Source organism: Cyprinus carpio, chromosome B10 (genome assembly GCF_018340385.1).
Source record: "Cyprinus carpio isolate SPL01 chromosome B10, ASM1834038v1, whole genome shotgun sequence".
NCBI classification, from domain to species: Eukaryota; Metazoa; Chordata; class Actinopteri; order Cypriniformes; family Cyprinidae; genus Cyprinus; species Cyprinus carpio.
The window spans coordinates 9,879,530-9,903,085 of NC_056606.1; the positions used below are offsets into that span (position 1 = coordinate 9,879,530).

Here is a 23,556-nt window from a genome sequence, read left to right on the forward strand (position 1 = left end):
ATAAACAAGTGTGTCATGCGTTGCTCTTTTGAACAAACATAGAAAAACAAACTTAATTTGCTTTTTTTTTTATTTTATTTGTGAGTGAGTGGCTGGGGGTGGGTGAGAATGAATGCACTGTTTTTTTTGTGTATTGTTTGTGATAAATAAATGGATGGGTGTTGTAAAAGCTCTCTGGAAAATGCCTCTTCCCTCGACACCACTAAAAGCCTCCTCTCTCATTATCTTACATTATTAATCATCCTCATTTTTGAGCAGACGATTACTTGTATGTAAAGAAAGACAAAGAAGACCTACTGTACAAATGTCGTTCAAAATAGTGTTTGAAACCATCAGCCAATAATTTAGTAGCATGACTGCTGCAAAAATGATTCATTTCTTAAATCTGGGAGTTAAATCATCGCTATTAATACCACACAGGAAAATGTTAATTATCACCCTTTTGAGTGCCTGTCCAAGCTAAGCTGCTTTTGAAAATTAATGATTTAGAACATGCAATAAGACACTTCTTAATGGGCTTTTTAATAAGAAGGTATGGGTTACTGTTAGGCTCAAAACAACAGCTCAGCAAGCGTTGTACTATTTACAACATAAATTAAACCATCTTATATGCAGTTTATAATGAACTTTCCTCAAACATATGCTTAATCCAGTGCATATTCACAGCCAGTGATGGGGCTATTATTTTGGATGACTTCCCTTTAATGAAGGTTACACTCATTTGATTGGCCCATAACGTAAAATAGGCAGTTTCTCAATGCAAAGTGCTGATGAGACAAAAGGTCCGAAGAAGACTGCTAACACAGCAAAGGAACCATTCAGCATCACAGACTGTAGGCTGAAAGATTCCCCTCAGTGAAACACTGGTATATTAAGACGGTGCACTCCCAGGTCACAGAGTACCTGAAGGCCAGCCCTTATCTCAAAGTACAGATTTACACAAGACAGATGAGAAATATCTGTCCTATCAAGGCTCAGAAGTTTTAGGCTAATTTACACTCTGTAATGCTCTCATGTTTGATTTTCAACCTGCTTGGCCTCCTCATTAATCACAATCCTCTATTTTAGCATCTGCTTTGATCTGTATTCCCCTGGATACAGGTTTCACTCCTTTTTAAGCACCAAATAGTTTTAGAGTTTAATTATTTCCTGAGTGAGAAGATGTTGTGCCTTTAAATGACATCAGACAGTTTATTGAGCTGGGGCACTTAATGCTGCGGTCTTTGAAGCCCTTGTATGTTTATATGCAAAACATCCATGTAACATCTAGAATGGAGCATGAGTCAAACCAGAATCAATACAGGCTTTGCAAGCGGCCATGATCCAAAGGAAAGTAAATAAGTGTTATACAAAATAGCTAAACACAAGAATGCATAGAAATCCAATCAGAAATCCAATTCCTTCGTATCTGTTAAGATTTGGAGTGCAGTGTATTGATGCACTAATTGCCCAGGTATTGATGTGTCCTCTTTTTGCATTTACAGGGCAGCCTCCTGTCGATTTAGCTGTGCTGATAGGGTATAGGGTAAAAACATGATTAGGGACTGTGGCATAAAGCACAGCCTCTGAAGGCCCAGACAATAACTTGTGCTCATGGCAGTGGGAAGGTGGACCCTAGTAATGCAGTGAGACTGGGACACTGGATCTACTTCTACAGATGTGAAAATACTCATAACGGTGATGATATGTTGGCCCATGCATTGTGCCTAGTAGAGAAAATGCAATTTTGTAGTGTTTTGGTGCATTGTTTTTTTTTGTTTGTTTGTTTGTTTGTTTTTTCTTCTCAGAATTTATAGACCTTAAGGGCTTTAAGTATGCTGCTCCAAGTCATTGAATTAATGCATGCAATGATTTGTGAAAGAAAATGCAGGCAATAAAACTGCCCACAACCGAGGAACCTACAAGCCAGTTCTACTGTATAACCACTCAATTCAAACTGAATAGAAATTCACTGACGCTGCACTGCCCTACAAAGACAAAAGCACAATAACTACACATTTAGTCAAAAGTGGGTTATGACTGAAAATGGGTCTCTTAGTCTATGATCTGTCCTCTGACAGACAAGTCTAGCTGAACTATCCTCAGATTCAGAGAAAAGTGTAAAAATCAATCAAAAAACTTTGAAGCTATTTTTCCTCAGTTCTAGCATTGATGTAGTTATTGCATTTTGCCTTTGTTGGGGCGGTTCACAGTGAAGTGAACACATTTTGTTGAAGAAATGTGGAGGGGGGGGGGGTTTCATTTGATTGCTTTTTCATGTAACCTTTCACAGGATGTAGAAGCTATTATAATTTTTTTCACTCCCTCAATAGCCACAATAAATTGACACAGATTCATACATGGATCCAGCAAATCATAATAATAATAATATTAAAAATGTAAAACACGGAAACACACTTTACATAAGAGACTCTTCAAATACCCCAAGAGCATAAGCATTTCATCTCATCATTTCAGATAAGAGTCTACAAACACTATACAAACTATTTAAGTGCTGTTAATTTTTAGCTGTTCAGGGTTCCCTCAGGAACAAAAGGTTATTATAATAGTTCTGAACTCAAGTTTAAGCGCCAAAAAATGTGTTGATGAAAACATTAACTATAGGGTTTGTTTCAAAGACATCAGTTTGTTACACGCTGTGGAGAGGCAAAGAGAGCATATGTTCACTATGCATTACTTCCCTAGTGAACGCTGGTAAACGCCTAGACAATCTAAACGAAGCAGCCTCATTCAGCCAGTGTATCAGTATCACACAGTACTGAGAATATTCAGAGGTCTGTTGAAAATACAGCACAAGCACTTTCAGACAGAACCCTCAGTTGTACATTTCAAGCCTTGCTTACACTGCACAAGATGCCTGCAACAATTTCAGAAATGAACATGCATGAAAGCCACCCTAAACAAGTTCTGGAGTCATTTTCGCTCTGCTCTTGAGACTGATAGTTCATGCAGACATTTTATTTTCCCTGAAGTATTGTGACCTTTTATTTTTATGCAGTGCTGTAAATCATCTGTTATCGCATTTATTCAGGTTCAACAGGTTTAGAATTTCAGCTCAGTCCAATTAAATCAGTTACCCATATTATTAGCCATACCTTTCCCTGTGGACAAATGTTAGGTCATTTTACAGGCAAATGAATTCAGTAATGGCTGTTAAAGTCCATGCACTATTTTTATCCTTGGCACAAGATCATTAGGAGTAGAATCATTTCTTATTTTCTAAGTGCATTATTAGTTTTCTTTTTTGTTACTGATATGTGATCATATATGTAGCAATAATAATAATAATAATAATAATAATAATTATAATAATTATTTTTTTATTATTATTTCACTTGGGGTATGAAAAAATTATTTATTTTGATTTTTTTTTTTTTTTTTTTTTTTATAAACCCCACTTTGTAGATGCACACCATCCTTTCCTTTGAGCTCAGACAGGGCTGTGGGTGGAGATGGTGGATGGGGGAATCCTGTAATCAGTCTTACAGGGATTTGACCAAACATTGATCCTGCTGTTGACCCTGCCAGCCCAGGTGGGCGCTCCACTGCGATTTCCTTTATATCTGCAGCCCTGTGGAATACAATCCAACTCAGTGCGGCTAGATGGCGAGATATTAACGATAATAATGTTATACATGACTTGCAGTTGCCCACGGCAAACAGCACATTCAACTGGTCGTTCGTCAACTATCTTCATCGCAGCTGTTTTCGTAAGACTAGATGTTGGGTACCTTAAAATACGCACCAAAAGATCTGCAAAACGTTTACTGCACTAATACATACGATTTGTGAATTCGCGTCGCATTAAATACTAGCGGCAACAAACAAGTGTCATTTGGTTATTTGCATGTAATCCTAAACAGCCCGATTGATTCTGCAGCACAATAAACCCCGTCTAAATCTAAATGTGGTCAGAATCTCTAAATAACAAGGGCTGCCACAATTCTCTGACATCGATACGTAATCTTTCAAAATCACTATAGTTTCTGCAACGGCTTACAGCCGTGTATCGAATATTTAAATATGACCCATCGACATATCGAACATTCCCTCTCAGCTTTATTCATTTTCTAGTGGCGTCAATAAAGTTCGTTGCCTACCTTCGTCGATCACTTTTTTTCCTGCCGAGAATGAGGCTTCTTGTCTGAGGATCAACTACAGCTGACGTTTCCTTCGTGGTTACACGGACCCCTAAACACCTGCTTTAAAGAATCCAGACATCAAGAAAACATAAAATCCCTTCGTTGGAAACCAATCCATAAGTGGCCGCGTTATTTTTCCTCGCCATTCCCAGGACTCCGCGTCAGTTTGGTAACGTCGGCACTCATCTAAGTGTTAATGAATCAGAAATTACGGCTGATGATGGGTGTTGAAATGTCTTTTCTGTTGTTTCTCAACACAGGAACAGTTCTAATGCCAGCAACTTCCCCCGTTTCAGTCCATAAATCCTCAAACAATCATTTTAGGAGAGTACAGGTTCTCACAAAATTTATCACACTCGTTATTCGTTACGGAATGATCGCGTAATCTACCGGAAATAATGTAAAAATGTAACAGTATATGGTAGAGCGTATAGAGTCGGGTTTCCCCCTTCGCTTTCCTCAGAAGTAGACTATCAACGCAGTTTTTGCACAGGGATCTTCTCCGCACAGGGTTAATCCCGCATTTCTATGCATGTGAGAGAGTGAGGGAAGAGATTTCTCAGCACCGCGCGCTGTTCCCCTCTAGAAGCGCGCGCAGGCGGACGCGCAAAGCGAGAGGAGGTGGGGCTCTCGCGCGCCACAGGCTGTTTGATGAAAAAGGCACATTTAGATTAGGAAAATAGTATAATTGTTAATAGCCTAATATATGTGGCCCATATCCTTTTCTATTGTGTTTCATTGCTTCCCATAAGCAAGTCAGAGTCGTGAGAAAATCGGGTCAGACCTTTTCAAGGAATTATTTGCACATAACCAGAATTTGACTGAATTGGTTCACGAGTCATTGATCTTTGAACTTTCTTGTGTTCAAAACTGCCTACTTCGGAAGGAGAAATGTGGTCTGACTGTAAGAGCCTTTGGACTGAACTGAGGATTTGTCTGAAAAGTGAGTTACTTAAATTGCCGAAAATCAGTTGGGAAATATATACAACAGAGATTTCCAAATGTTGCAAATGTTTCTATAATTTAATGAGCTTTTTGTTGTACTGGGCTGGTAGGCATAGCATTACACTAAATGCCTATAAATCAAATCTAATAATAAAAAGTGTGCTTTTAGAGCACGTGGCATGGACCACGTGATAGCCTTATTAAAATAATCGTTTCTGAACCTACTATTCGCGTAGAGGTGAGTCTCATCCATCATCATTTCTTTTAGCAAACATCTTTATCTGTTTTTCATTTAATGAGCTGTTAGTTTTAAAAAGGTGACTTCAAAGTCTTTAAGCATCAGACCCAAGGGTCACCCACGGAGCTCTGCTCGCTGTGTCATTACTTGCTCGTGCATGGATCGTAATACTGAGCAACTGGGTCGTAAAATGTGATGAGTATTGATCGAGTTGGAATCGCATCCAATGAACAAATACAGTTTGATGCATTCAACAGTTAAGAGCTGAGCGCTCTTTGCTCTTTTGGCGCCACCCACGGGCGTTTGAATGTACACACGACTGGCAAAGCGTGTTCACGTTTGCTCTAATCTACCCCATAAATCCACTCCCCCATCGCCCACGCACGCACGCACGCACACACGCACGCACACACACACACACACACAGCGGCTGTTGTTGTTCTCATGCTGAAGAAAGGATGCTAGATTGTGTAACAGTTGGTGTGAAGAGAAGGCTAGACATCCTTCCTGAACATACTGTATAGAAATGAGCACATATAGGAATGAATGGAGATGTGTGATTAAGCTTTGAATGAAGACACTTACAACAACAGCAGAAAGGAAAGATCTACTGTTATATAGCCTATGTTTATTTTCTTGTTTAAATTAGGTGCAGGTGTGGGGTCATGCCATAATGACATCAGTTAAATCAGAATGAAGACAAAAAACACTGTCTTGTGTCACAGTAGCTATGTTTACATGCAACCAAATAATCTGATAGTAATCCGACTCATGGCTTAATCTGATTGAATAGCCTTCATGTAAACACTTCAATTCTCATTAACTGGTCAGTGGAGAAGACCAAATGTTGACTAAATATCTGCTAAAAAAAGCTCTTCCTACATATGCCAGATTTGTTTTAGATTTGTCGTTAAAGCAAAAATGACAATTGCACTCACAGTAGCTTCGATGACATCATTTCGGTGACCTTATCTAGTTCTGAATGCAGTGAAGTCTTTTTTTTTTCATAATACATACAGTGTATATTTAAATGAATAGGTGAATCGGACTGTAAAGTTAAGGATTCATAAACAGCACTTTCAGAATCTGAAAGCAGATTGGATTCATTCTGATGAATCCATGCAAAATGGTGCATGTAAACATACCTAGTGTCTAAGTGTTTTGTTAGCATCATTGCTATCTTAAGAGCCATGACAGCAAGAGAATGTCATGCAAATGCCAGTGATTTGATACTTGTGATTGTATGCTGACATTAAGTTCTTTCATCTTGGAGTTCTACATAAAATTTTGGAAGAAGTATGTTCGTCTAATCTTGTCAATCACCCTAACTCCACCTCTGTTTCTACTCATTTCTATTCTGTATTCAGTGTTTAACTAGTCAAGGAGATCATTGAGAGCTTGAATCATGCTTCATTCTCAAGCCCTCCATTACAAAGAGCAACCCAGCAAGTTTACCTTCATCTCTTTCAAGCATTATATTAACGTGAACTTGATTCTTGAACTTGAACCTTCATTCGTGATTGATATCATCTACCTGAAAAGAAGATTTACTCACCCTCATGCCTTTTGAAAACGGTGCAATATGAAAAATTGTGTAAAATGAAAAAATGACTGAAGTTGTCAAGCAAGATTTTACACAAAGCTACCGAATAACTTCTGAATTTAGCGCACAAGTTTGTATGAACTACTTTTAGTATGCTTTGTGTCCTTGTTGCAGCTTGACAGCCCCTGTTCCCCATCCACTTTCATTGTAGAGAAAACATTCCGCTAAACATCTCTTCTTATGTTTTGGAGGTTTAGAACAACATGAGGGTAAGTAAACGATGACAGAATTTACAATTTTGCCATAACTATCACTTTAAGTACCTTAAAAACAGTCTGCCAAGGCACTTTATTGATTGTCGTGAAACCAGCGGAGCAGAAAGTAGAACCTGCTATGCTTAATTCAGTGTTTACATCGCAAAACTGAGGATTCAACTCAATATTTTTAGCCCTGTATGTTTTCAACACGGTAGATGTTTCCTACACTGGGTGTAACAGCATGCCACCTGATGCTGTCTGTTAAAATCATGCAGCTCCCACCAGCCGAGAGGAGGTCTGTATAAAAGAAAGACAGCAGGCAGTTTGTCCTTCGGAAAGAGTGCAACAGACGTTTATGATTTTTTTGGGGGGGTTGGAAACTACACATTTAATTATTTCCACCATGCTGTGGGGGGTTTATAAAAACTCAGAGAGAAAGAACAATTGAAGTAGGATTCTGTACTGATAAAACTGAGCCAATCCACCATGCATTGTTACTAAAATCACATGACCTAAATCCTTAAAATGGTTCATCATCTTTTTATATCATAATCTTTTATGAAAGATCAATACAAACTTGTTAAACCTAATTATCACAGACACAGGAAAGCTTTGACAAGCCACATCTCCCTGGTCTCTGTGCAAACATCAAATCCGATCTGTGGTGAACAGCGGTGGCAGTTTTGAGGAGGGTGCAGTGTGGAAAATTGTGTAAGGCCCCCAAGCACGGCCCTCAGGGAGAGGTAGGACTTCTTCTTTTCTGCCAGGCGCTCTGAAGGCAGACTCTTTCAAAGAGTTCCAGTGTGTGAGCCTTTTTCTCTCCTCTACCAGTCTCTCATTAGCAGCAAACAAACAGCTGTCGGGTTACCTCTCCTGGGCTCTCATTAAGCGCTGTCAATCATTCACAAGCCTGGCGCCAGCCAATCAAGGCAAGGGCTTTCACCCACAGTGCCCCGCCTACATGCAACAGGGAGGAGGTCAGAGGTCAGCTACTTATGAGACGGCATTGTTTCACTATGTCTTTGTGTCTCACAAGTGGGGCTGCAAGATTAATCAAAATAAAAGCAAGACTGTGATATGATTTAGTGGGATTATGAACTCGCTAAGGCTGTGATTTAATAAAATAAATTTATGTGCTGTGTTTTTCAGAGTGAAGCATGGCACTGTGTTCTTACACACCAGCAGCTCATTATTTGAGGTGTCTGCAGTATCTCAGAGCAGCTCAGTTTGCAGTAAATGCTGTTCCACACAAATGCTCATCTCTGCTTCTGCTCTGAGTTTGAGTCGCTTTAATGTGTATTTGGCAACCACCTTCCCATACTTGTAATAAGAAGCACAAAACAGAAGCTTTAAGGGCTCCCTGCGGTTTTCCATCAAAACAAAAGGTTTTGGTTTGGTTTAACATGTAAAAATGAAGAAACTAAGACAGCCTTAAATATTAGCATTGTAAATGTACAGCTGTAGTGTAAAACAATTTTATATATATATATATATATATAATATATATATATATATATATATATATATATATATATATATATATATATATATATATATATATATAGTTATTCTTATACTTTACTTAAAGGATTCATTCACTCAGAAATGAAAGTTTACTCACCCTCGGGCCATCCAAGATGTAAATGAGTTTGTTTCTTTATCGAAGAAGCTTTGGAGAAATTTAGCATTACATTATTTGTTCAGCAGTGGATCCTCTGCAGTTGATTGGGTGCCATCAGAATGAGAGTTCAAACAAATGATAAAAATGCCACAATAATCCATAGGTAATTCTCCAGTCCATCAATAAATGTCTAGTGAAGAGAAAAGCTGTAATAATAATAATAATTATTATTATTTATAATTATTGCTATTAATAATTATTATTCGTTATAGTTATTAATTTATAATTAATTACTGCAAAAAAAAAGACCCCCCCCCCCCCCAAAAAAAAAAACAACAACATGCAGTCCTCGCAAGCATTACAGCCAAAAAAAAAAAAGGTAACAAAAGACACACTTGCCACTAAATTGCTTTTTTTGCCCCTTGCTGAAGTGGTGTTGGAAATACAAACAGTAGTAAAGACATATTTTACAGAATTCTGTTAAATGCTCCAGACAGAAGCAACTTGTCTCACAAAAGAAAGTCTACATCCAGGTTTTGCATAGCCTGAAACCTGTTCTAATGAAAGGTGAGAGACTTTAAAATCACCCCTCTTTTGTTCTTTGATTGTGTAATAGCAGTGACTCATTCTTCACACAGTTTGCGATAATGACACCCCCCACTGTCAATCAGTATATTCAGAAATATTCAAAGGGGATAAAACTGCATAATGGCATAGCAAACTCAGAGGGGGGTGCAGAGGAGTTGCTTTGGTTAGTGCTCTATTTCACAAGCAAAGCAGTTTGATTATTCTCCTCTTTAGAGCATGAGATGGTTTTGACATTTCCTCACAGTCAACTTCACAGAATATGCATGCGGATGACATACGCATTGTTCTTTTGCTGCTGAAACTCACTCTTTTGCCATCTTTTTCTATCTCTGACTATCACGCTGATGATTTTAGTAATGAATAGAAAAGCATAATGTGTGTGGGCATTTTTTGTTTCCACAAACTGACATTTACACATTAAAACGACTCTGTTTCTGAGAAACTCGTGTGAATTAATGCTTCAGCCTTGAGGCTGACTCACGTGACAAGACCGCGGGGAACAATTAACTGGGCTTAGGAACAGAACCAGGCAGAAACCTTTTCTACACATTTCAGGGTCAACAGCTTTATGACAGCATAGAGCCAGTGCATGAAGAACAAGATATTCCTGCCCAAGGAACCTGACAAAATTGCAGCTTCCGAAGCGTTGGATCCAGCCTTGAACATGGTACAGGAGAGTAATGTTAAGAGAAGGCCAAACAGTTTAAGCTAGTAGTGCCACATGGGTTTCTGAATGTAGTATTCAGATGGTTTGTTGACCTTATGTAAAAGCTATATTTTGGTTGACCCACCACTTTCAGCTCTGCCGGCCCCTAAAAAACACCACTTAATGCCCCATTCACACTGACAGAGATATTATTATTGGAGGTCATCGAGTCACTATACTGTTGGTCACTATCTATCTATCTATCTATCTGTCTGTCTATCTGTCTGTCTATCGGTTTGTCTATCTGTCTGTCTGTCTAAATAAGATGTTTGCTGGTAAAAAATAAGCTTTCATTCTATTTTAAACAGAATCTGTTTTCTTCCTGCTCAAAATTCATTCTGGAGGCGAAAGTGTTGGTATATAAATTACAGTAGTGCATAATTCATCATATCACGAACAAGATGAACAATTATCAATGCATGAATCAAACTCAATGCTGACGATTTCTAACATAGTTTCCATGCATAATTATATCATTCCATGTGAGCACAGATAAATCATATAGAACACTGAAATCATCCTCTATTGACAGATCACATGAACTCCATTGTTTTCATTTGTACTGTTATCTGCTGCATCGAGTTGCTGTTAATTTGCATAAAGTTAAACTTTTAACACCTTTGTGACTTCACTGGACACGCCCACAACTGGCACTTTCATCCCTGCTGCCAGAAATCACAAACTTTCATAGAAAATGAATGACTTTGTCTCTGCAAATCACTGTCAGCATGAAGGCCCCTTTACTGACTGCAGATGCTGTGCTACAATAATAAATAATAAACACTCTGCAGAATACATACACTCTGTAATGTTTTATTAGACTTCTACAGAACACATAGTGAGTTGTCATGACTGCCAAACCTGTGATCTTCACCTGAAAGCTTTGAATAAAACAGAGCAGGTATAATGATTGAAAACTCAGCGAGTTTGCTTTTCAAGCCGACTGACTTTATGGAAGGAAGCTTCACATTCTACAGATAACAATTCCTACAGTCCCATCAAATACCCTATCATCTGAAGCCTTGAAAGTATAGAGATCATATAATGTAAGAAAAATCACTGACATTGGCTGTTTCTCTGCGAGGGCTTGTTGCCTTTGCTGTGTCAGAATGCTGAACGGTTTTATTCCACATGCGGTAGACAAAAATCACTGACAGCAATGCAAAAACACTATAAACCTATGAACATTTTTTACAAAAATGTGAAAACCATGTGAGCTGCTACTAACTACATAGGCAGCTCCCTTCTAAGGCATCATTCTAATTGAAATGAAACCTCATAAGTGACTAATTTAGGCAGCAACAGTGAACCACACAACTCAAAACACAATTGATTTAAATTCACACAGCATAATAGGAATTACTTTAATTAGCATAGCATACAGGATGTTTGGGTTAAAAAGTATTAAAATATATATATATATATATATATATATATATATATATATATATATATATATATATATATATATATATATATTTATACTTTTCAGTATTGAAAGAGGTGAAAAATCTTTATAATCAACTTTCTTTCTTTGTTCATTTCAGTGCATTCTGGGAATACTTTCTCTGTGAAGGATACATATGATGTTGCCTTTCCATTTGGACAAAAGATGGTGTCTTAGGAGCCAGCATAATTACATTTAAGTTTAATAAATTACACTTTGGAGCAGTCTTTACATCGAGTATGTGCCTATGATGCTTTAAAATGCTGCCTATACAGAAGCAGCTCACTAGGTTTTGGAACAGAGCTGATGTCTTGGCTACCTCAGTGGAGGACTAATTTTCACAGTAGCTCAAATTGCTGAAGCAATGCTTGAAAAATGTAAATGAATAAATAGTAATGATGATTATAAACCTTTAGCTTTGTTAAATACAAAGACAAGGATTAATGTGTGTGGCATTCCTCCAAAGGAACATTAGCCAACACAATGTAAAATTGCACATTCTCACTTAGAGAACAAGCTAAAATAATTATTTTTCATTAGAGTGCTTCAGACAATGGTGCTTGGAAAAGAAAATGCGCTGGTAGCATTATGTTTCTACCGTTAGTTAGCAAACAAATATTGGTGTTATCTGTCTCTTTCCTTTCCCTAGTGGCTCATGTCTTATCATTATGACTGCACGTGATGCACTTTCCTCATTCTAGACACAATGCTGTCTCCTATTTCCAATACATTCTTAAGTCTAAAGTCCATCGTACCACCATGGTTGGGTTCCCAAACAATCCTTTGTTGGAATATTTTCTGAGTGCAAACAATATTTTATTAATCTGAACAGCTTTTTCCACCTTTGGTGCAGTGGAAATTGCATTGCAATATAATCTAACAGTTCTGAGAAATTAAGTCAGAATTGCAAGAAAATATCAGTCTTTTCCCCTTCTCAGAACTGGACTTTATAACTCGCAATTGTGAGTTTATATCTCACAGTTCTGACTTTATAATTCACAATTACGAGTTTATATCATGCAGTTTTGAGAAAAAAAAAAAATCAGAATTGCCAGTTTGTATCATGCAGTTCAGAATTTTGAGACAAAAAAATCACAATGACCTTTTTTTTTTTTTTTTAGTGGCGGAACGGGCTTCCATAATAAATAGGTATTTGCTAATGATTTATTTATTTATTAATGAATTATTAGTATATTTTCATATTGTTAACACTTTATTTTAAGGACCAATTCTCACTGTTAACTAGTTGTGTATTACAATAGTATGTGTATTGCTAGCATATTGACTTATTAGTACTTATAAAGCATATACTAATGTCTTATTCTGCATGATCATATTTTAGATCCCTTTAATCCAACCCCATACCTAAACTTAACAACTACCTTTAATAAGCAGCAAATTAGGAGCTTGTTCATTAAAAGCGATAGTTAATAGTGAATATGTGTTCCTTATTCTAAAGTGTTACAAAGAGAAAAGCATCCATAATTAAATATCCAATATCAATGCTGATGAAAAAAAAATGTATATATATATATATATATATATACATAACAAGGGATAAGCTATTTCGGGTTTGGTGAGAACATTGTGCTAGCCCATGCTGCTCAAAATTGTAGACAATTCCTTCTCCTTTTCCCACATAAGGTAAAGATTGAATCAGCTTCAGGGCTTGGATTGAATATGTTCATATACGTAATACATTTTTATGTAACAGTTTGGAAGTCTCCATCTTCTCCAATGGCAAGTGTGCTATTTAAACTTGCCAGTTTCACCAGAGGCCAGTATTTGTCCTCACTTAAACTGAGCATTGTCAAATATGAGTCCTGGCACCATGAACAGGTGGCATAATCCCCTCGACTCTATGTTGTTGCGATCTAACCGGCACTTTCCTGTGATCTACCCCAGCGAGACACAGAAATTCCAAAAGCAAACACTAAAACCGTATGTGGTCATCGAATGGGTTTGAAGACTCCATAATGCCTCACTCTCTCTAATGAGAGGTCTCTTAACGCGATCCCCCGCAGGTCTTTTTCAGCTCAGACTGACCAGCCACTGCACAAACAGGTCTAAATGAAGTCCTTCATCAAAGGTCTGTCACACCTCAATGCTCTGAGGCGGCATACGCCCCCACAGATTGTGACAGAGGTAGATGGCGTGGAGGCCTTTTATCGTATTATAGTGTTCAATATGGTATAATAACCACCATATATCACAGAGTAATTATAACTGGCTTCTATGTCCATTGTAAATCAGTGGGCTACAATCTGTAATGGGAACAATTAGAAATTTCATAGTAACAATGGTGTACTGCAGATGAATGATTATGTGTCTATTCTTGTAGCGAAAATACCAGAAGAGAAATTGATGGAACAACATGCATTATTGTCATCAATGTCTTTGTTCTGGTCACAACGGGATCTTGAAAACAGAAGAGCTCATTTGCATCGAAAGTGGTGCTGATTGCAACTAAAGTGTTTTATAGTTGATACCTCCAAACAATAGAATTGAATGTTGGAAGCGTACCGAAAACATGTTAGGACAAATCAGATAATGTCTTTTTATTGTGTTGTCATGCTTTCAGGTGTATTCTTGACAACTACATATGGTGAGGTGTTGTGGGTGGTTACCAGGGCATTGCTACATGGTTGCATGATATTCCATGTGGCTGTTAAGATATTTCCAGACAATTTGGTGTAATGTTCATGATGACTGTACCATAAATGGTGGTGAAAATGTAATGTTTATGATCAATAAAACATCTCTATGTGAAAAGATGCAGTGTTTATTTTTAAAAATTATGTATATTAATTAAAAGAGTTCTACAAACCGTAAGTTTACATCGCCATAGTTCCTTCGACAAAAACTCAATAGGATTTTTCAATTGGCTTTTGGATTATTGCAGAGCAGAAAGCTCTGTGACCAACAAAATGTTATGATTATTACATGTTTTGTTCATCATAATATTTACAAATGAACACAAATTTCATAAATTTTTAAGCCTAAATAAAAAGCTGAACTTGGCCTATAAACTAACTATGGGCGCATGGTTTTAATGTCACCACCTTTATCCTTCCAACAACTCTTTCAATTTCATTTAAAAAACATTATGTTTTTTTCCCGAATGTTTGAGTTAGAATAGTCTGCAAGGACATGGTTATAAATGCAATGAGACTGTGAAAGCAGAAAATAGTGAGTAGATGAGTTTTTCTGTTTGGTGTTTAATGATAACGTTTAATCTCCTTGAAACCTTTGTAGTCCTATTTAGCCACTTGTTAGCAACTGCCTTTTTTAAGGCAAGGAAAAGCTTTAAAATTTCACAAGGGAGTATAACTGATGTATTTTGTATCATAGCATAAAACATGAAAATATCTTGAGCTTGTGTAAATCAGGCATTGCACCAAAAACCTGTAAAAATAAAAAATAAAAAAAAAAACCACGATGGAACCATAATTCATTATAATTCATAATTTTCATTTTTGTAGCATAATATCATTGAGAGAAATAGAAAATAAAATGTGAAGAGAATCAGTGTTTATTGCATGATCCAAATCACCAAGTCCAATGGGACAACAGGGTGCCGAGCATAATTAAACATTGTAGTCAAAATAAAAACAGCAATCGAAGAAACAAAAACAAGGTTAAACAGTTGTAAGGGGGAAAAGGCATTCAATATCCTGAAAAAAAAAAAAAGAGATGTGAGAGCACAATAGACTTTAACAAGAGAAGTACATTAGTGTTTTTAGGAAGTGGAGCAATGTCACGCCAATGGCTGCCGATTTTGCTTAAGTATAAATGTGCAATATAATCAGGCTTAAAGGTGACATATTTTACACCTTTCTGGAGTTTTATTTTAGGTTTTGATGTCCTTAAGAATATATATTTAAGGTATAAGTACCAAAAACCATCTCAATATATTTTTAAAGCTCCTCTCTCAGAAGCTCTGCTAAGAACAGGTTGATTTTGGCCTGTCTAATTAATATTCATGAGCTTCTCTTCCAATTGGCCTGTTGTTTTCTGAGTGATGCACAGCCAGGCCAACCACAGGTAACTAGGGTCATGTATGCTATCACCTGCTGTGGCTTGGTGATACTCAAAGTAAGGTAAATAGAAACACTGGTAATGATGGTCACTGCCAAGGGAAATGTTGTCCGGCCTTACATGTTTGTGCTGAACTCAGACCCCGAATCGGCGATGACAGGAGACAACCAACAACCTCCACAAACACGCTTACAACAGGATGTTTCAGAATGCTAATTAATGTTTTGTTTTTTTCAAACACCGAATGCAGTAAGCTACATAACTATTGCTTTCTTATTGATACAGTATGTTGATGTTAGCATCATGTTAGTGTTGCATAATCATTTACAAACTATAATTTCAGATTATGCTGGCTCCATAACATCAAATGTGTGAGAAGTTTACTTACGGGTTGCTGATTTGAGGTCTGACCCAACAATGTAGGGACTCCAGCATCTTTGATGAGTAGCTTCTTTGAAAAACTGGCATTGAACTTTGTATGTTTGATTAAAGGTTTCACTTGTGAAATGTGCAGAACATACGGTTAAGTTCGAACTAAATTGCTGTGATATTTCCGAATAAATGAACATTAGCCAGTGGTCTCTTATATTAATGTTGCTCGGAAGCCTGTGCAATGATGTAGTTTCCTGACATCCATCGACTGAACAGCGTTTTCTTGACATGTTTCCGTGTTGTTGTTGCTCAGCAATGGCATGGACGCGATGTTGTCTGGTGGGATGGTGGGCAGTACTCGGGGTGGTGACTGAAGGTGGTGACTGAGTAATTCTGACGTCACATTTTTATGGAAGACACAACGGCTCGTGAAAAGGCACAGCTACTTTATGCAGGCTGTGTGCAGTCACATATTCCCTTGACCTCAGTTATCGTGAAAAAAGCCAGGAAATTTCAGTTTTGACAATATGGGACCTTTAAAATGAAAATACAATGTAAGCTAATTAAAGCTACACATCTCCATATAGATGTAATAAATAGATAAATCGACATTAACATTTGTCATGTGCTAAATTAACTCTGCATTGATAAGACTGACCAGAGGTCCTTTAACTGTACTTTGCACAAGTTGTTTCAATTTCTTTCTTTCTTTCTTTCCTTTTTATACTTATCTCTTATTGTACAGGTATAATGATAACTTCAGAATGTAAAAATCAGCAAAGCCTGTTTCCATCTGAGGTAAGAAAATGCAACTTGATTGCAGCTCCTTCTACATTGTTGTGGTATTTGATTTATGTAATATAATTGCTTTCTACTGGTCAGCCTCCATTGACATCTATTAGATAGCTGCTCATGTGATTCTGTCAGTTCGTATTGTATTTGTTTTCATGTTGTTGATAATTGTGTTTGGCCTTTACGTCTCAGAGCAGCAAAACAAAAAATGGTGTGTAATTGATTTTCTTCCTGTTTGAGAGACATCAGCATCTTATTTGCTTTGAGATGCTATTTCCACATCGATGGGCCTATTAGCTATCCAATCTGACATCTCAGATAGGTTTGAGAAGGAAGGAGGGGTGTGAGTGTGTGTGTGTGGGTGTGGGTGTGTGCGTAAACCTGACTGACAGCTCAAAGAGCCTGGTGTTTTGGCTCACACACGGTGTTATCAACTGATGTCAACCCCCTTATCACGAATAGCCCCTACATCTTCACCACGCTTCTTCTTCCCTTACACACATACACAGATTTGATTCCACAAATCCATCAAACATCTGCATCTGGACACTTTTTTATGCTTTTTACTTGACTAACGTTTGTTAAATGAACATCAGCTGTTTTAGGTAATATTTACCATGCCATCATCATTTATTTTGCCTTTTTAAACGCCTTTTAATTTATGTTATATAAAGTTGTGTTATGTTATATAAAGTTTATGTTTGTTGACTCTATGAAAAATATTTTTATTGTATTTATTTGTTTGTTTATTTAACAGGGACAATACACTAGGCATTGTTACACATAGACAACCGATGCCGTGTACATAGGTCATACAGCATAAAGCTAGTTTGCAGCTCTCATCCCCGGTTAGGCTTTTACATAAAATCAAAACAAGCAAACAAAAACAAACAATAATCACAAGGAACAAAACGAGCACAAATAACACGAATATACAGATATCTATATCTGTATATGTTAACAGTCAACAATGGCATATTGACATACCTACACACATATATACTGCAACTTTATATAAAGTCACAAACATAAAATGTAAATCAACCTGAATAAAGAAGGAAAATGTACTTCACCAGCCCTTTATAAGGCTAAGGTACTCAATGTTCACATCGCTGTAAAGATTTCAGCTATTGTTTCAGCTTTATAGAGAAAACTTTAAAATCTGGTTGCAACTTTAAATCAAAAGACATACTGTTCCATAGATGTGAACCTTTCACCGTAAAGGATGATTGACCCACAGTAGTTCTGCATCTCTGAACTCTACAATTTCCACTTACTGCCCCTTTGGTCTTTGCCCCATCGCTACTGAATTTTTGTATCAACTGACAGATTACATCAGGGGCAAGGCCATATATACACTTAAATACTGTTTTTAGAAATGAAAACTTTAAAAGATTATCAAAGCTTAACAAAGTGTACTTTTGAAGAATTTGACAATGATGCCATTTCATTGGTTTTTGATCCATTACTTTTAAATTTTGTTTGTATAATGACATTACAGGCTTAACAACTGATTGGGAATTGCAAATCCTGCATTACTGTTTGCATTTTCACTTTCGCAAACACAAAGTTCAAAGTCCATTTGCAACTGTATTGGGGAAAGCATATTCTTGTGAGCATGTGTATGTATGTATACACATACATACATACATACATATATATATATATATATATATATGTATGTATATGTATGTATATGTGTATATGTATGTATGCACACACACATATATAGAGACTGGTGACTATTTCTCAGTTGTTGTGCTATTTCCTTCTAAAACCAACCATTTGTCCCCAATAAAATGTTTTCATAAGTTAAGGTTCATTCCAAATTGCATACTTGATCACTATTCTATGAAATCTTTTAGTATAAATAGTGTGAGTAGTGCATTCACACTGAACATTCCAAAAAGAAAAAGTGCACTTTAAATACCCGTATGATGAACTGAAATAACCCAAAAAAAGTGTGATATGTGGACACTTCATGCACTCAGCTGTCGCAGCTTTAATTACATAGTGAAGGGGGAGGGGCTATCAGACTCCGATTATGAATGACAAAATTACCTGATATAATTCATGCACTACATGGTTGAGTACATAATGCATAAGTACATAGTGTATAGTGCGTCATTTTGAACGCTGCTTTAGTGTTCTTGGTTACCGTGGAAACAAACTGTCAGTGGACCGGCTGCTTGAAATGTAATATGTAGTGTGAAGAAAACAAAGGGAAATCAAGGAAGATTTCACTTTTTTTTTTTTTTGTTTAATTTCCAATCGAGCTGAAATTACCAATACCAAAAGTATAAACATATTATGTGTATGTTATCTATATTTCATATACCTGTACGTAATATGCTACCTGTGAAATTCACTTTTGGGAAGACAAAGGAGGGAGCCATTTTATTCCAAAAAACATTTAACATCCTTTCTGCTATGTCATTTCCATCTTAAATTGATATTAAACAAGACATATTATGAGATAAAGTGAAAATATTCTTAATTTTCAGAAAAAAATGACAATTCTTCTGTGAAGAATGTAAATCTACTTTACTGAACATATTTGGTTTTCATGGGATAAATATGAGTTTGGTCAAAAAACGATGAAGCATGGTTTGGTCTTGTGAAATTATTGTGAAATTAACCTTAGGGGAAGACAAAGTCATTGGCCAAATACACACTGCAGCTAAATTTGGTTCCCAGTTAATCTTTTAGTGCTTGATTCTGTTCTGTACACAGTCACTCCTGTAAATTCTGTTCAGAAATTTACAGGAGTGACAACCACATTCTACAACAAATTTGACTCCAGATTTGACTAAATTCAGTGAGAACCGCATTTACAAAAATTCTGTGCTGTGTGTATGGAACTGAACAGCTGTTAATGACTTAGTTAACATGTATCATAGTGTCTCTTCTGTATGTGCAGTGTACAAAATCACATGATCTATCTATCTAGTGTGTGTGTTTTATTTTAGTTTCACGCTTTGTTTTTTTATCAACACTTGAATGTAGGTGGGTTTCATAAAAAAAAAAAAAAAAAAAAAAAACATTTTGAGCTAAAAGCTGAGAAAATTGCTTTTTTTTTTTTTTTTTTTTTATCTTTATTTTTTTTGTCAAATACTCCATCTGGATCAGGATATATTATTAAAGCATAGATGCTGTAGATGGCTTCCATCAGTACTCCCAAAGCTTGCACAGGCCTTTACCACTTTCTGGATTGACATTTCACTCTGTAACATTAGGCTGTTTATATTTATATGCGGTTAGTGCTGATGATTATTTTTCATATTATTAAGCTTACATATGAGATTGCTGGTTTCTGCATCTTCCTGGCCTGTGTTTTTGATCTGCACTTTCAAGACTTATTCAGGAGATATGTAATAGTGCGCCCGAGTGTATAACAGTGAAAACATTGAAACCTGGAAAATTCTGTGTTTGGCAGGGAAGAGTTATCTCATGAATACGGAAAATTCCGTGTTTGGCCAAGAAAGAGTTAAAAAGCAATACTTATAATAAGTAGACATGGCAACCCTTCAAGAGCACGCTCTGTGAAGTAGCCTTCCGAACATAAACAAAACACACTGGCCCTGTTGACGGTGGTTTAGTTAAAAACACTTTGGCCGCTGTAATATTACTTTGATTAAAAATATTGAATGCCACATGTAATTTCTGCCATCTTCATTTCCATGTCAGATCAACATTAAACACAATAAAGAATTGCAAATATGCTGGAAATATTCTTGTTTTTTTTTAGAAAACTTGAGAAAATTCTCCTGTGATGTATGAATATATACACTGTTGAACTTTGTTACTGGACAAGTTAAACTAGCGAGAGTGTGAAAAGTTTGTTTTAAGCGAGTTTAGTCAGGGCCAAAGTGCCCATAGCTGAAGTAACATTTTTCCCATAATAGATGAAGTCTCTATATTTTCCTCCTCCTTGACTGTGGTTAAATATACAGCGCTGTCCTTGTCAGTATCATGCACATTGAACTTATATACTCTCTCTATTCTAGTGTCCAGAGGAAGCATCTGCCCGGGAAGTCATGCTCGAGGCAGCTGTGTGTAGGCGATGCTGAAGGCAGCTGGGGAGGAGAGGTGATGAAAGCTTTAGAGAAAACGCAACATGCCGAGATGGCTGAAAGAGGAGAGGTACTGTAGGGGAAGAAACATGGGTGGCCTTTAAGAAATAGCTTGTGTGAGCAGAGAAGTGCAGAACTTTCTGGCTTTGCTTTGTAATATCTATTAAGTAGGTTTCCTCTGGCTGCTGGTGAAGCCACTACAGCAAGCTGACTACTCCAGCCATTTGTCTTGTTGAGTAACGCCATGCCAGCCCAGCCAGATGAGCTTTTAAATGACTGTCACTTCACCCTCTATTTCAAACAGCCTCATGTTATGGCATCCTATAGCAATTTACTTTATTTACGCTTCCTGCCTCTGGGTGCCTTCGTTTATGGGCCGGATATAAGTTTGGTCAAAAACAGTGAAGAAAGGTTTGGCCTTGTATTTTCTCAGGCGGTGTACATAGGTTATTTAACTCACAGAGGAGGGGGGAAAAGCCCATAAGAAAGAAAAATCACAATTGGGATCTTAATATCTCAATTGCGTAGACAACAGTGCGATTCAATGGAAAGGAAAGAGACTTTCACATAAAGGAATATTCTGGGAATATCATTTATAGACAGCATTTCTGACATAATATTGATTGACAGCTAGAGAAATTATTTCCCACTTGTAGCTTCTTTTCTTAAAAGAAAAGAACAAAAATCTGTTACAGTGAAGGACTTACAATGGACGTGAATGGGGGATATCCATATAAAATCTCTGTTGCATTAATAATGCCACAAGATATATAATTTGTTAAAAGTGAAAAATTGATTACTAACCTTTTCTGGCTTTGTTGCCATGACAACATAACACCATAAATGCCAATAATTTACACATCTTTACAGTTAAACACTATAAATCCTACTATATCGTATTTGATACTCAAATTTGTATGAAATATACTCAAATACTGATCAAAATTTTGCTATAAAACCTATTGCACACATCCCTTCTCTCATCTGATTAATAGTTTAAGCTTTTATAATTAGTAAAAGACCTTTTAGTACCATTTTAAAAATATGGTTCACATGTTGCTTTGAATAAACCTATTGCACTATATATATATATATATATATATATATATATATATATATATACACACACACACACACACACACACAGACTGTTGTTCCATGTCAGGCTTTACAAGGTTAAATAATATGCAAGTTTAAATTATTGTAAGTGCTTTTATAAAATTACGAGTGCCAGATTTTTCTCTCCTTTCAAATGAACTTAACTTGTAGATTTAAAATGCACATTAGCTCAACCAGTTGTGTAATATGGGACTGGCGGTCTGTTTATCCAGCCAGTAGAAGATGCAAGTGTTTGTATTTCTCACAGGAATTGCAGGAGAAACATCAATGTTGCTACTCATATGAAACATATCTTTAAAGTCTCCTGTGCTATAAAAGACCCTTTGAGCAGTACCGTTTTCCTCTGGGAGGAGAAAATCATCTCCACAGATCTATTCCAGAGGTGATGAGCTGATTAAAACCACATTATAGTTTAATGAGCATGAGGAATAGAGTGAAAGGGAGGGGTTTGTTTCTGCTACGAGGGGGAGGGGCCAGGTAGGTTTTAGATGGAGTGGATTAATTTGGAGAAAAAGAGAGATGACTTAATTTAGAGAAAAGAAAGAATGAGTCTTTTTCAGTGACAATTACCAACTTTGCTGCAACATGAGCCGTCATCTGCTACAGGAGCACAGCAGGTCAAACAGAACATCCTGTAAGTTAATTAAAGAAAAGCTAGTCTAGATGTAAGCTGGGTAGTCAGCGCATAGATGCCCTGTAAAGGTTGGTAAAACATGTCAGTAGAGACAGAGGGCAATAGGAAAACTGGCAGAGGGAGATGGTTTTTTTTTTTTTTTTTTTTTTTTTTTTTTTTTTTTTTAGACATCTATTCTGACATTTCAGCCTAAACTTTAAGCGCTGTGAATTCAATTCAAATTCCATCCATTTTATATTATTTATGTTCGCTCCTTCGGCTGGATTCAGGACATGACCCACCTCAGTTCCCCTCTGGAAGAGCTAACAGGGCAGAAACTGTTTGCAGGTTGTAGGACAGACAGGAGAGTATCAGACTAGAAAGAAGCAACTTATAAATTCTGTATGTCGTGACTTTGTGCTGTAGACATCAGGCAACTTTGAGAACAGCTTGAATACAGACAGAATAACCTCAGTTACACTGGGTCCTCAACGTCCAGTGTTGGAGAATGTTGTTTTTGACTGAAAAACATCACATTATTCTTGAACAGTATAGTTTTATATATGGCTTGCAAGTGATTGCTATTCAAATCTGAAGTGGTATTTATTTATTCATTGATTGAATATTGATTTTCATTTCTACGTATACTAATGCATTTGAACATAAGTGGTATTTATTTATTAAATATTATTTTTAATTTCAATGCATACTAATACTGTATACTAAAACTCTAATTATAAAAAAGACAAAATATATAACAATTCTAATAATAGAATTCTACTTTGAAAAATTACAATAATTATTTTATAATAATTTTTATCCTTTTACAATACTAGAGTTAATAATGTCTCAAATTGTTTACTTCTAAATGTAAAATCCTTAAGCTCTTATTTTGGTGGAAGGCTTAAAATCTGTGTATAGTTGATGCTTCTCATTTCAAATCTGGTAAAATAGTGAAAACTTATGTTCACAAAAATGTTAGAAATTATACAAATGTGCAAATAAAGAGATCCTGAAGCCTGATCCATTTCCAAATACACTTTATAAGTGACACTGAAACCA

The 23,556-nt window shown here is 36.5% G+C and overlaps 1 protein-coding gene across 1 annotated transcript in view; it reads right to left on the reverse strand.

Moving 5' to 3' along the window:
• LOC109093379 (protocadherin-1-like) overlaps window positions 1-4,739 on the reverse strand; it is an 85,937-nt gene extending 81,198 nt beyond the window's left edge. Inside the window, exon 1 of the mRNA XM_042732399.1 lies at window positions 4,101-4,739. The gene's annotated coding sequence lies outside the window, so the exon portion shown is untranslated. The remainder of the gene's footprint in view (window positions 1-4,100) is intronic.
• Between the last annotated feature and the right edge of the window lie 18,817 nt (window positions 4,740-23,556).